Below are 11,485 nucleotides of genomic sequence, written 5' to 3'. Positions count from 1 at the left end.
GAGTTCTAATGCTTCTTAAAACGCGATATCGCATGCATTTCGATGTTTCGAGATAAGTTATAATATTCATTCCAAAGTGTCATGTAAACCTCGAATTCGCTTCAAAAGAATGTAAATGCGACTATTGGTTGCTAGGAAATTGCGATTGCAGATGTCTACGCGTCGAGGCAATAGAGTTCTAATGCTTCTTAAAACGCGATATCGCATCTCACTTCTATGCTTCATGATAAGATATAATGTTCATTGCGAAGTGTCATATATACCTCGTATTCACTTCAAAAGAATGTAAATGCGAATCTTCCTTGCTAGGAAATAGCATTTGCAGATGACTACGTATCGGAGCAATGGTGTTCTATTGCTTCTCAAAACGAGATATCGCATCTCATTTCTATGCTTCATGATAAGATATAATATTCATTGCGAAGTGTCATGTATACCTCGTATTCCCTCCAAACGAATGTAAATGCGACACTTCCTTGCTAGGAAATGGCGTATTCAGAAGTCTACGTATCGTAGCAATAGAGTTCTAATGCTACTTAAATCGCGATATCGCATCTCATTTATATGTTTCGTGATAAGATATAATATTCATCGCGAAGTGTCAGGTATACCTCGTAATCACTTCAAAAGAATGTAAATGCGACACTTCCATGCTAGGAAATAGCGTCTGCAGATGTCTACGCGTCGAGGCAATAGAGTTCTAATGCTTCTTAAAACGCGATATCGCATCTCACTTCTATGTTTCATGATAAGATATAATTTTCATTGCGTAGTGTCATATATACCTCGTATTCACTTCAAAAGAAAGTAAATGCGAATCTTCCTTGCTAGGAAATAACGTTTGCAGATGACTACGTATCGGAGCAATGGAGTTCTAATGCTTCTCAATACGAGATATCGCATCTCATTTCTATGCTTCATGATAAGATATAATATTCATTGCGAAGTGTTATGTATACCTCGTATTCCCTCCAAACGAATGTAAATGCGACACTTCCTTGCTAGGAAATGGCGTATTCAGATGTCTACGTATCGTAGCAATAGAGTTCTAATGCTACTTAAATCGCGATATCGCATCTCATTTATGTTTCGTGATAAGATACAATATTCATCGCGAAGTGTCAGGTATACCTCGTAATCACTTCAAAAGAATGTAAATGCGACACTTCCGTGCGAGGAAATAGCGTCTGCAGATGTCTACGCGTCGAGGAAATAGAGTTCTAATGCTTCTTAAAACGCGATATCGCATCTCAATTCTATGTTTCATTATAAGATATAATATTCATTGCGAAGTGTCATGTATACCTCGTATTCACATCAAAAGAATGTAAATGCGACTATTCCTTGCTAGGGCATAGCGTTTGCAGATGCCTACGTGTCGTAGCAATAGATTTCTAATGCTTCTTAGATCGCGATATCGCATCTCATTTCTATGTTTCGTGATATGTTATAATATTCATTCCGAAGTGTCATGTAAACCTCGAATTCACATCAAAAGAATGTAAATGCGACTATTGGTTGCTAGGAAATACCGATTGCAGATGTCTACGTATCGTAGCAATAGAGTTCTAATGCTTCTCAAAACGCGATATCGCATCACATTTCTAAGCTTCCTGATAAGATATAATACTCATTGCGGAGTGTCATGTACACCTCGTATTCACTTCAAAAGAATATAAATGCGACACTTCCATGCTAGGAAATAGCGACTGCAGATGTCTACGCGTCGAGGAAATAGAGTTCTAATGCTTCTTAAAACGCGATATCGCATCTCACTTCTATGTTTCATGATAAGATATAATGTTCATTGCGAAGTGTCATATATACCTCGTATTCACTTCAAAAGAATGTAAATGCGAATCTTCCTTGCTAGGAAATAGCGTTTGCAGATGACTACGTATCGGAGCAATGTAGTTCTAATGCTTCTCAAAACGAGATATCGCATCTCATTTCTATGCTTCATGATAAGATATAATATTCATTGCGAAGTGTCATGTATACCTCGTATTCCCCCCAAACGAATGTAAATGCGACACTTCCTTGCTAGGAAATGGCGTATTCAGATGTCTACGTATCGTAGCAATAGAGTTCTAATGCTACTTAAATCGCGATATCGCATCTCATTTATATGTTTCGTGAAAAGATATAATATTCATCTCGAAGTGTCAGGTATACCTCGTAATCACTTCAAAAGAATGTAAATGCGACACTTCCATGCTAGGAAATAGCGTTTGCAGATTTCTACGTATCGCAGCAATAGAGTTCCAATGCTTCCTAAAACGCGATATCGCATCACTCTTCTATGTTTCATGATAAGGTATAGTATTCATAGCGAAGTGTCATGTATACCTCGTATTCACTTCAAATGAATGTAAATGCGACTCTTCCATGCTAGGAAATAGCGTTTGCAGATGTCTACGTATCGTAGCAATAGAGTTCTAATGCTTCTTAAAACGCGATATCGCATCTCACTGCTATGTTTCATGATAAGATATAATATTCATTATGGAGTGATATGTATACCTGGTACTCACTTCAAGAGAAAGTAAATGCGACCCTTCTATGCTAGGGAAAAGCCTTTGCAGATGTCTACGTATCGTAGCAATAGTGTTCTAATGCTTCTTAGAACGCGATATCGCATCTCACTTTTATGTTTCATGATAAGATATAATATTCATTGCGAAGTGTCATGTATACCTCGTATTCACTTCAAAAGAATGTAAATGCGACACTTCCATGCTAGGAAATAGCGTTTGCAGATGTCTACGTATCGTAGCAATAGAGTTCTAATGCTTCTCAAAACGCGATATAGCACCTCATTCCTATGTTTCATGATAAGATATAATATTCATTGCGAAGTGTCATGTATATCTCGTATTCACTTCAAACGAATGTAAATGCGACACTTCCATGCTAGGAAATAGCGTTTGCAGATGTCTACGTATCGTAGCAATAGAGTTCTAATGCTTCTTAAAACGCGATATCGCATCTCACTGCTATGTTTCATGAGAAGCTATAATATTCATTATGGAGTGATATGTATACCTCGTACTCACTTCAAAAGAAAGTAAATGCGACCCTTCCATGCTAGGGAATAGCCTTTGCAGATGTCTACGTATCGTAGCAATAGAGTTCTAATGCTTCTTAGAACGCGATATCGCATCTCACTTTTATGTTTCATGATAAGGTATAATATTCATAGCGAAGTGTCATGTATACCTCGTATTCACTTCAAATGAATGTAAATGCGACACTTGCATGCTAGGAAATAGCGTTTGCAGATGTCTACGTATCGTAGCAATAGAGTTCTAATGCTTCTTAAAACGCGATATCGCATCTCACTGCTATGTTTCATGATCAGATATAATATTCATTATCGAGTGATATGTATACCTCGCACTCACTTCAAAAGAAAGTAAATGCGACCCTTCCATGCTAGGGAATAGCCTTTGCAGATGTCTACGTATCGTAGCAATAGAGTTCTAATGCTTCTTAGAGCGCGATATCGCATCTCATTTTTATGTTTCATGATAAGATATAATATTCATTGCGAAGTGTCATGTATACCTCGTATTCACTTCAAAAGAATGTAAATGCGACACTTCCATGCTAGGAAATAGCGTTTGCAGATGTCTACGTATCGTAGCAATAGAGTTCTAGTGCTTCTAAAAACGCGTTATAGCACCTCATTCATATGTTTCATGATAGGATATAATATTCATTGCGAAGTGTCATGTATATCTCGTATTCACTTCAAAAGAATGTAAATGCGACACTTCCATGCTAGGAAATAGCGTTTGCAGATTTCTACGTATCGCAGCAATAGAGTTCCAATGCTTCCTAAAACGCGATATCGCATCACTCTTCTATGTTTCATGATAAGGTATAATATTCATAGCGAAGTGTCATGTATATCTCGTATTCTCTTCAAACGAATGTAAATGCGACACTTCCATGCTAGGAAATAGCGTTTGCAGATGTCTACGTATCGTAGCAAAAGATTCCTAATGCTTCCTAAAACGAGATGTCGCATTCCATTTCTATGTTTCGTGATAAGATATAATATTCACTGCGAAGGGTCATGTATATCTCGTATTCACTTCAAAAGAATGTAAATGCGGCACTTCCATGCTAGGAAATACCGTTTGCAGATGTCTACGTATCGTAGCAATAGAGTTCTAATGCTTCTCAAAACGCGATATAGCACCTCATTCCTATGTTTCATGATAAGATATAATATTCATTGCGAAGTGTCATCTATATCTCGCATTCTCTTCAAACGAATGTAAATGCGACACTTCCATGCTAGGAAATAGCGTTTGCAGAGTTCTACGTATCGCAGCAATAGAGTTCCAATGCTTCCTAAAACGCGATATTGCATCACTCTTCTATGTTTCATGATAAGGTATAATATTCATAGCGAAGTGTCATGTATATCTCGTATTCTCTTCAAACGAATGTAAATGCGACACTTCCATGCTAGGAAATAGCGTTTGCAGATGTCTACGTATCGTAGCAATAGAGTTCTAATGCTTCTTAAAACGCGATATCGCATCTCACTGCTATGTTTCATGAGAAGATATAATATTCATTGCGAAATGTCGTGTATATCTCGTATTCACATGAAAAGAATGTAAATGCGACACTTCCATGCTAGGAAATAGCGTTTGCAGATGTCTACGTATCGCAGCAATAGAGTTCCAATGCTTCCTAAAACGCGATATCGCATCACTCTTCTATGTTTCATGATAAGGTATAATATTCATAGCGAAGTGTCATGTATACCTCGTATTCACTTCAAATGAATGTAAATGCGACTCTTCCATGCTAGGAAATAGCGTTTGCAGATGTCTACGTATCGTAGCAATAGAGTTCTAATGCTTCTTAAAACGCGATATCGCATCTCACTGCTATGTTTCATGATAAGATATAATATTCATTATGGAGTGATATGTATACCTCGTACTCACTTCAAGAGAAAGTAAATGCGACCCTTCTATGCTAGGGAAAAGCCTTTGCAGATGTCTACGTATCGTAGCAATAGTGTTCTAATGCTTCTTAGAACGCGATATCGCATCTCACTTTTATGTTTCATGATAAGATATAATATTCATTGCGAAGTGTCATGTATACCTCGTATTCACTTCAAAAGAATGTAAATGCGACACTTCCATGCTAGGAAATAGCGTTTGCAGATGTCTACGTATCGTAGCAATAGAGTTCTAATGCTTCTCAAAACGCGATATAGCACCTCATTCCTATGTTTCATGATAAGATATAATATTCATTGCGAAGTGTCATGTATATCTCGTATTCACTTCAAACGAATGTAAATGCGACACTTCCATGCTAGGAAATAGCGTTTGCAGATGTCTACGTATCGTAGCAATAGAGTTCTAATGCTTCTTAAAACGCGATATCGCATCTCACTGCTATGTTTCATGAGAAGCTATAATATTCATTATGGAGTGATATGTATACCTCGTACTCACTTCAAAAGAAAGTAAATGCGACCCTTCCATGCTAGGGAATAGCCTTTGCAGATGTCTACGTATCGTAGCAATAGAGTTCTAATGCTTCTTAGAACGCGATATCGCATCTCACTTTTATGTTTCATGATAAGGTATAATATTCATAGCGAAGTGTCATGTATACCTCGTATTCACTTCAAATGAATGTAAATGCGACACTTCCATGCAAGGAAATAGCGTTTGCAGATGTCTACGTATCGTAGCAATAGAGTTCTAATGCTTCTTAAAACGCGATATCGCATCTCACTGCTATGTTTCATGATCAGATATAATATTCATTATCGAGTGATATGTATACCTCGCACTCACTTCAAAAGAAAGTAAATGCGACCCTTCCATGCTAGGGAATAGCCTTTGCAGATGTCTACGTATCGTAGCAATAGAGTTCTAATGCTTCTTAGAGCGCGATATCGCATCTCATTTTTATGTTTCATGATAAGATATAATATTCATTGCGAAGTGCCATGTATACCTCGTATTCACTTCAAAAGAATGTAAATGCGACACTTCCATGCTAGGAAATAGCGTTTGCAGATGTCTACGTATCGTAGCAATAGAGTTCTAGTGCTTCTAAAAACGCGTTATAGCACCTCATTCATATGTTTCATGATAGGATATAATATTCATTGCGAAGTGTCATGTATATCTCGTATTCACTTCAAAAGAATGTAAATGCGACACTTCCATGCTAGGAAATAGCGTTTGCAGATTTCTACGTATCGCAGCAATAGAGTTCCAATGCTTCCTAAAACGCGATATCGCATCACTCTTCTATGTTTCATGATAAGGTATAATATTCATAGCGAAGTGTCATGTATATCTCGTATTCTCTTCAAACGAATGTAAATGCGACACTTCCATGCTAGGAAATAGCGTTTGCAGATGTCTACGTATCGTAGCAATAGAGTTCTAATGCTTCTTAAAACGCGATATCGCATCTCACTGCTATGTTTCATGAGAAGATATAATATTCATTGCGAAATGTCGTGTATATCTCGTATTCACATGAAAAGAATGTAAATGCGACACTTCCATGCTAGGAAATAGCGTTTGCAGATGTCTACGTATCGCAGCAATAGAGTTCCAATGCTTCCTAAAACGCGATATCGCATCACTCTTCTATGTTTCATGATAAGGTATAATATTCAGAGCGAAGTGTCATGTATACCTCGTATTCACTTCAAATGAATGTAAATGCGACTCTTCCATGCTAGGAAATAGCGTTTGCAGATGTCTACGTATCGTAGCAATAGAGTTCTAATGCTTCTCAAAACGCGATATAGCACCTCATTCCTATGTTTCATGATAAGATATAATATTCATTGCGAAGTGTCATGTATGTCTCGTATTCACTTCAAACGAATGTAAATGCGACACTTCCATGCTAGCAAATAGCGTTTGCAGATGTCTACGTATCGTAGCAATAGAGTTCTAATGCTTCTCAAAACGCGATATAGCACCTCATTCCTATGTTTCATGATAAGATATAATATTCATTGCGAAGTGTCATGTATATCTCGTATTCACTTCAAACGAATGTAAATGCGACACTTCCATGCTAGCAAATAGCGTTTGCAGATGTCTACGTATCGTAGCAATAGAGTTCTAATGCTTCTCAAAACGCGATATAGCACCTCATTCCTATGTTTCATGATAAGATATAATATTCATTGCGAAGTGTCATGTATATCTCGTATTCGCTTCAAACGAATGTAAATGCGACACTTCCATGCTAGGAAATAGCGTTTGCAGATGTCTACGTATCGTAGCAATAGAGTTCTAATGCTTCTTAAAACGCGATATCGCATCTCACTGCTATGTTTCATGAGAAGATATAATATTCATTATGGAGTGATATGTATACCTCGTACTCACTTCAAAAGAAAGTAAATGCGACCCTTCCATGCTAGGGAATAGCCTTTGCAGATGTCTACGTATCATAGCAATAGTGTTCTAATGCTTCTCAAAACGCGATATCGCATCTCATTTCTAAGTTTCCTGATAAGATATAATATTCATTGCGGATTGTCATGCACACCTCGTATTCACTTCAAAAGAATGTAAATGCGACACTTCCATGCTAGGAAATAGCGTATGCAGATGTCTACGCGTCGAGGCAATAGAGTTCTAATGCTTCTTAAAACGCGATATCGCATCTCACTTCTATGTTTCATGATAAGATATAATATTCATTGCGAAGTGTCATGTATACCTCGTATTCACATCAAAAGAATGTAAATGCGACTATTCCTTGCTAGGGCATAGCGTTTGCAGATGCCTACGTATCGTAACAATAGAGTTCTAATGCTTCTTAAAACGCGATATCGCATGCATTTCGATGTTTCGAGATAAGTTATAATATTCATTCCAAAGTGTCATGTAAACCTCGAATTCGCTTCAAAAGAATGTAAATGCGACTATTGGTTGCTAGGAAATTGCGATTGCAGATGTCTACGCGTCGAGGCAATAGAGTTCTAATGCTTCTTAAAACGCGATATCGCATCTCACTTCTATGCTTCATGATAAGATATAATGTTCATTGCGAAGTGTCATATATACCTCGTATTCACTTCAAAAGAATGTAAATGCGAATCTTCCTTGCTAGGAAATAGCATTTGCAGATGACTACGTATCGGAGCAATGGTGTTCTATTGCTTCTCAAAACGAGATATCGCATCTCATTTCTATGCTTCATGATAAGACATAATATTCATTGCAAACTGTCATGTATACCTCGTATTCACTCCAAGCGAATGTAAATGCGACACTTCCTTGCTAGGAAATAGAGTATTCAGATGTCTACGTATCGTGGCAATAGAGTTCCAATGCTACTTAAATCGCGATATCGCATCTCATTTCTATGTTTCGTGATAAGATATAATATTCATTGCGATGTGTCATGTATACCTCGTATTCACTTCAAAAGAATGTAAATGCTACGTTTCCATCCTAGGAAATAGCTTTTGCAGATGTCTACGTATCGTAGCAAAAGATTCCTAATGCTTCCTAAAACGAGATGTCGCATTCCATTTCTATGTTTCGTGATAAGATATAATATTCACTGCGAAGGGTCATGTATATCTCGTATTCACTTCAAAAGAATGTAAATGCGGCACTTCCATGCTAGGAAATACCGTTTGCAGATGTCTACGTATCGTAGCAATAGAGTTCTAATGCTTCTCAAAACGCGATATAGCACCTCATTCCTATGTTTCATGATAAGATATAATATTCATTGCGAAGTGTCATCTATATCTCGCATTCTCTTCAAACGAATGTAAATGCGACACTTCCATGCTAGGAAATAGCGTTTGCTGATGTCTACGTATCGTAGCAATAGAGTTCTAATGCTTCTTAAAACGCGATATCGCATCTCACTTTTATGTTTCATGATAAGATGTAATATTCATTGCGAAGAGTCATGTATATCTCGTATTCTCTTCAAACGAATGTAAATGCGACACTTCCATGCTAGGAAATAGCGTTTGCAGATGTCTACGTATCGTAGCAATAGAGTTCTAATGCTTCTCAAAACGCGATATAGCACCTCATTCCTATGTTTCATGATAAGATATAATATTCATTGCGAAGTGTCATGTATATCTCGTATTCACTTCAAACGAATGTAAGTGCGACACTTCCATGCTAGGAAATAGCGTTTGCAGATGTCTACGTATCGCAGCAATAGAGTTCCAATGCTTCCTAAATCGCGATGTCGTATCACTCTTCTATGTTTCATGATAAGGTATAGTATTCATTACGAAGTGTCATGTATACCTCGTATTCACTTCAAATGAATGTAAATGCGACACTGCCATGCTAGGAAATAGCGTTTGCAGATGTCTACGTATCGCAGCAATAGAGTTCCAATGCTTCCTAAAACGCGATATCGCATCTCTCTTCTATGTTTCATGATAAGGTATAATATTCATTGCGAAGCGTCATGTATACCTCGTATTCACTTCAAATGAATGTAAATGCAACACTTCCATGCTAGGAGATAGCGTTTGCAGATGTCCACGTATCGCAGCAATAGAGTTCTGATGCTTCTTAAAACGAGATGCCTCACTTCATTTCTATGTTCCGTGATAAGATATAATATTCATTGTGGAGTGTCATGTATACCTCGTATTCACATCAAAAGAATGTTAATGCGACACTTCCATGCTAGGAAATAGCGTTTGCAGATGTCTACGTATCGCAGCAATAGAGTTCCAATGCTTCCTAAAACGCGATATCGCATCTCCCTTCTATGTTTCATGATAAGGTATAATATTCATTGCGAAGTGTCATGTATACCTCGTATTCACTTCAAATGCATGTAAATGCGACACTTCCATGCTAGGAAATAGCATCTGCAGATCTCCACTCGTCGAGGCAATAGAGTTCTAATGCTTCTTAAAACGCGATATCGCATCTCTCTTCTATGTTTCATGATAAGATATAATATTCATTGCGAAGTGTCATGTATACCTCGTATTCGCTCCAATCGAATGTAAATGCGACACTTCCTTGCTAGGAAATAGCGTTTGCAGATATCTGCTCATCGAGGCAATAGGGATCTAATGCTTCTTAAAACGCGATATCGCATCTCACTTCTATGTTACATGATAAGATATAATATTCATTGCGAAGTGTTATGTATACCACGTATTCACTTCAAAAGAATGTAAATCCGCCTATTCCTTGCTAGGAAATAGCGTTTGCAGATGCCAACGTATCGTAGTAACAAAGTTCTAATGCTTCTTAGATCGCGATATCGCATCTCATTTCTATGATTCGTGGTAAGTTAGGATATTCATTCCGAAGTGTCATGTATACCTCGAATTCACTTCAAAAGAATATAAATGCGACACTTCCATGCTAGGAAATAGCGTTTGCAGATATCTCCGCATCGAGGCAATATGGTTCTAATGCTTCTTAGAACGCGATATCGCATCTCACTTCTATGTTTCATGATAAGGTATAATATTCATTGCGAAGTGTCATGTATACCTCGTATTCACTTCAAAAGTATGTAAGTGCGACAGTTGCATGCTAGGAAATAGCGTTTGCAGATGTCTACGTACCGCAGCAATAGAGTTCTAATGCTTCTTAAAATGCGATATCGCATCTCACTGCTATGTTTCATGATAAGATATAATATTCATTATTCAGCGATATGTATACCTCGTACTCACTTCAAAAGAATGTAAATGCGACCCTTCCATGCTAGGGAATAGCCTCTGCAGGTGCCTACGTATCGCAGCAATAGAGTTCCAATGCTTCTCAAAACGCGATATAGCACCTCTTTCCTATGCTTCATGATAAGATATAATATTCATTGCGAAGTGTCATGTATATCTCGTATTCACATCAAAAGAATGAAAATGCGACACTTCCATGCTAGGAAATAGCGTTTGCAGATGTCTACGTATCGTAGCAATAGAGTTCTATTGCTTCTTAAAACGCGATATCGCATCTCACTGCTATGTTTCACGATAAGATATAATATTCATTGCGAAGTGTCATGTATACCTCGGTTTCACTTCACAAGAATGTAAATGCGACACTTCCTTTCTAGGAAATATTGTTTGCAGATGTCTACGTACCACAGCAATGGAGCACTAATGCTTCTTAAAACGAAATGTCGTATTTCATTTCTATGTTTCGTAATAAGATATAATAATCATTGTGTAATGTTATGTATACCACGTATTCACTTCAGTGAAATGTAAGTGCGAAATTTCCTTGCTAGGAAATAGAGTTTGCAGATGTCTACGTATACTAGCAATAGAGTTCTAATGCTTCTCAAAACGCGATATAGCACCTCATTCCAATGTTTCATGATAAGATATAATATTCATTGCGAAGTGTCATGTATACCTCGTATTCACTTCAAATGAATGTAAATGCGACACTTCCATGCTAGGAAATAGCGTTTTTCAGATGTCTACGTATCGTAGCAATAGAGT

The sequence above is a fragment of the Xylocopa sonorina genome, unplaced genomic scaffold, assembly GCF_050948175.1.
Source record: "Xylocopa sonorina isolate GNS202 unplaced genomic scaffold, iyXylSono1_principal scaffold0240, whole genome shotgun sequence".
Lineage (NCBI taxonomy): Eukaryota > Metazoa > Arthropoda > Insecta > Hymenoptera > Apidae > Xylocopa > Xylocopa sonorina.
The sequence above is the reverse complement of the archived record's forward strand: the minus strand, read 5'-3'. Positions refer to the sequence as shown.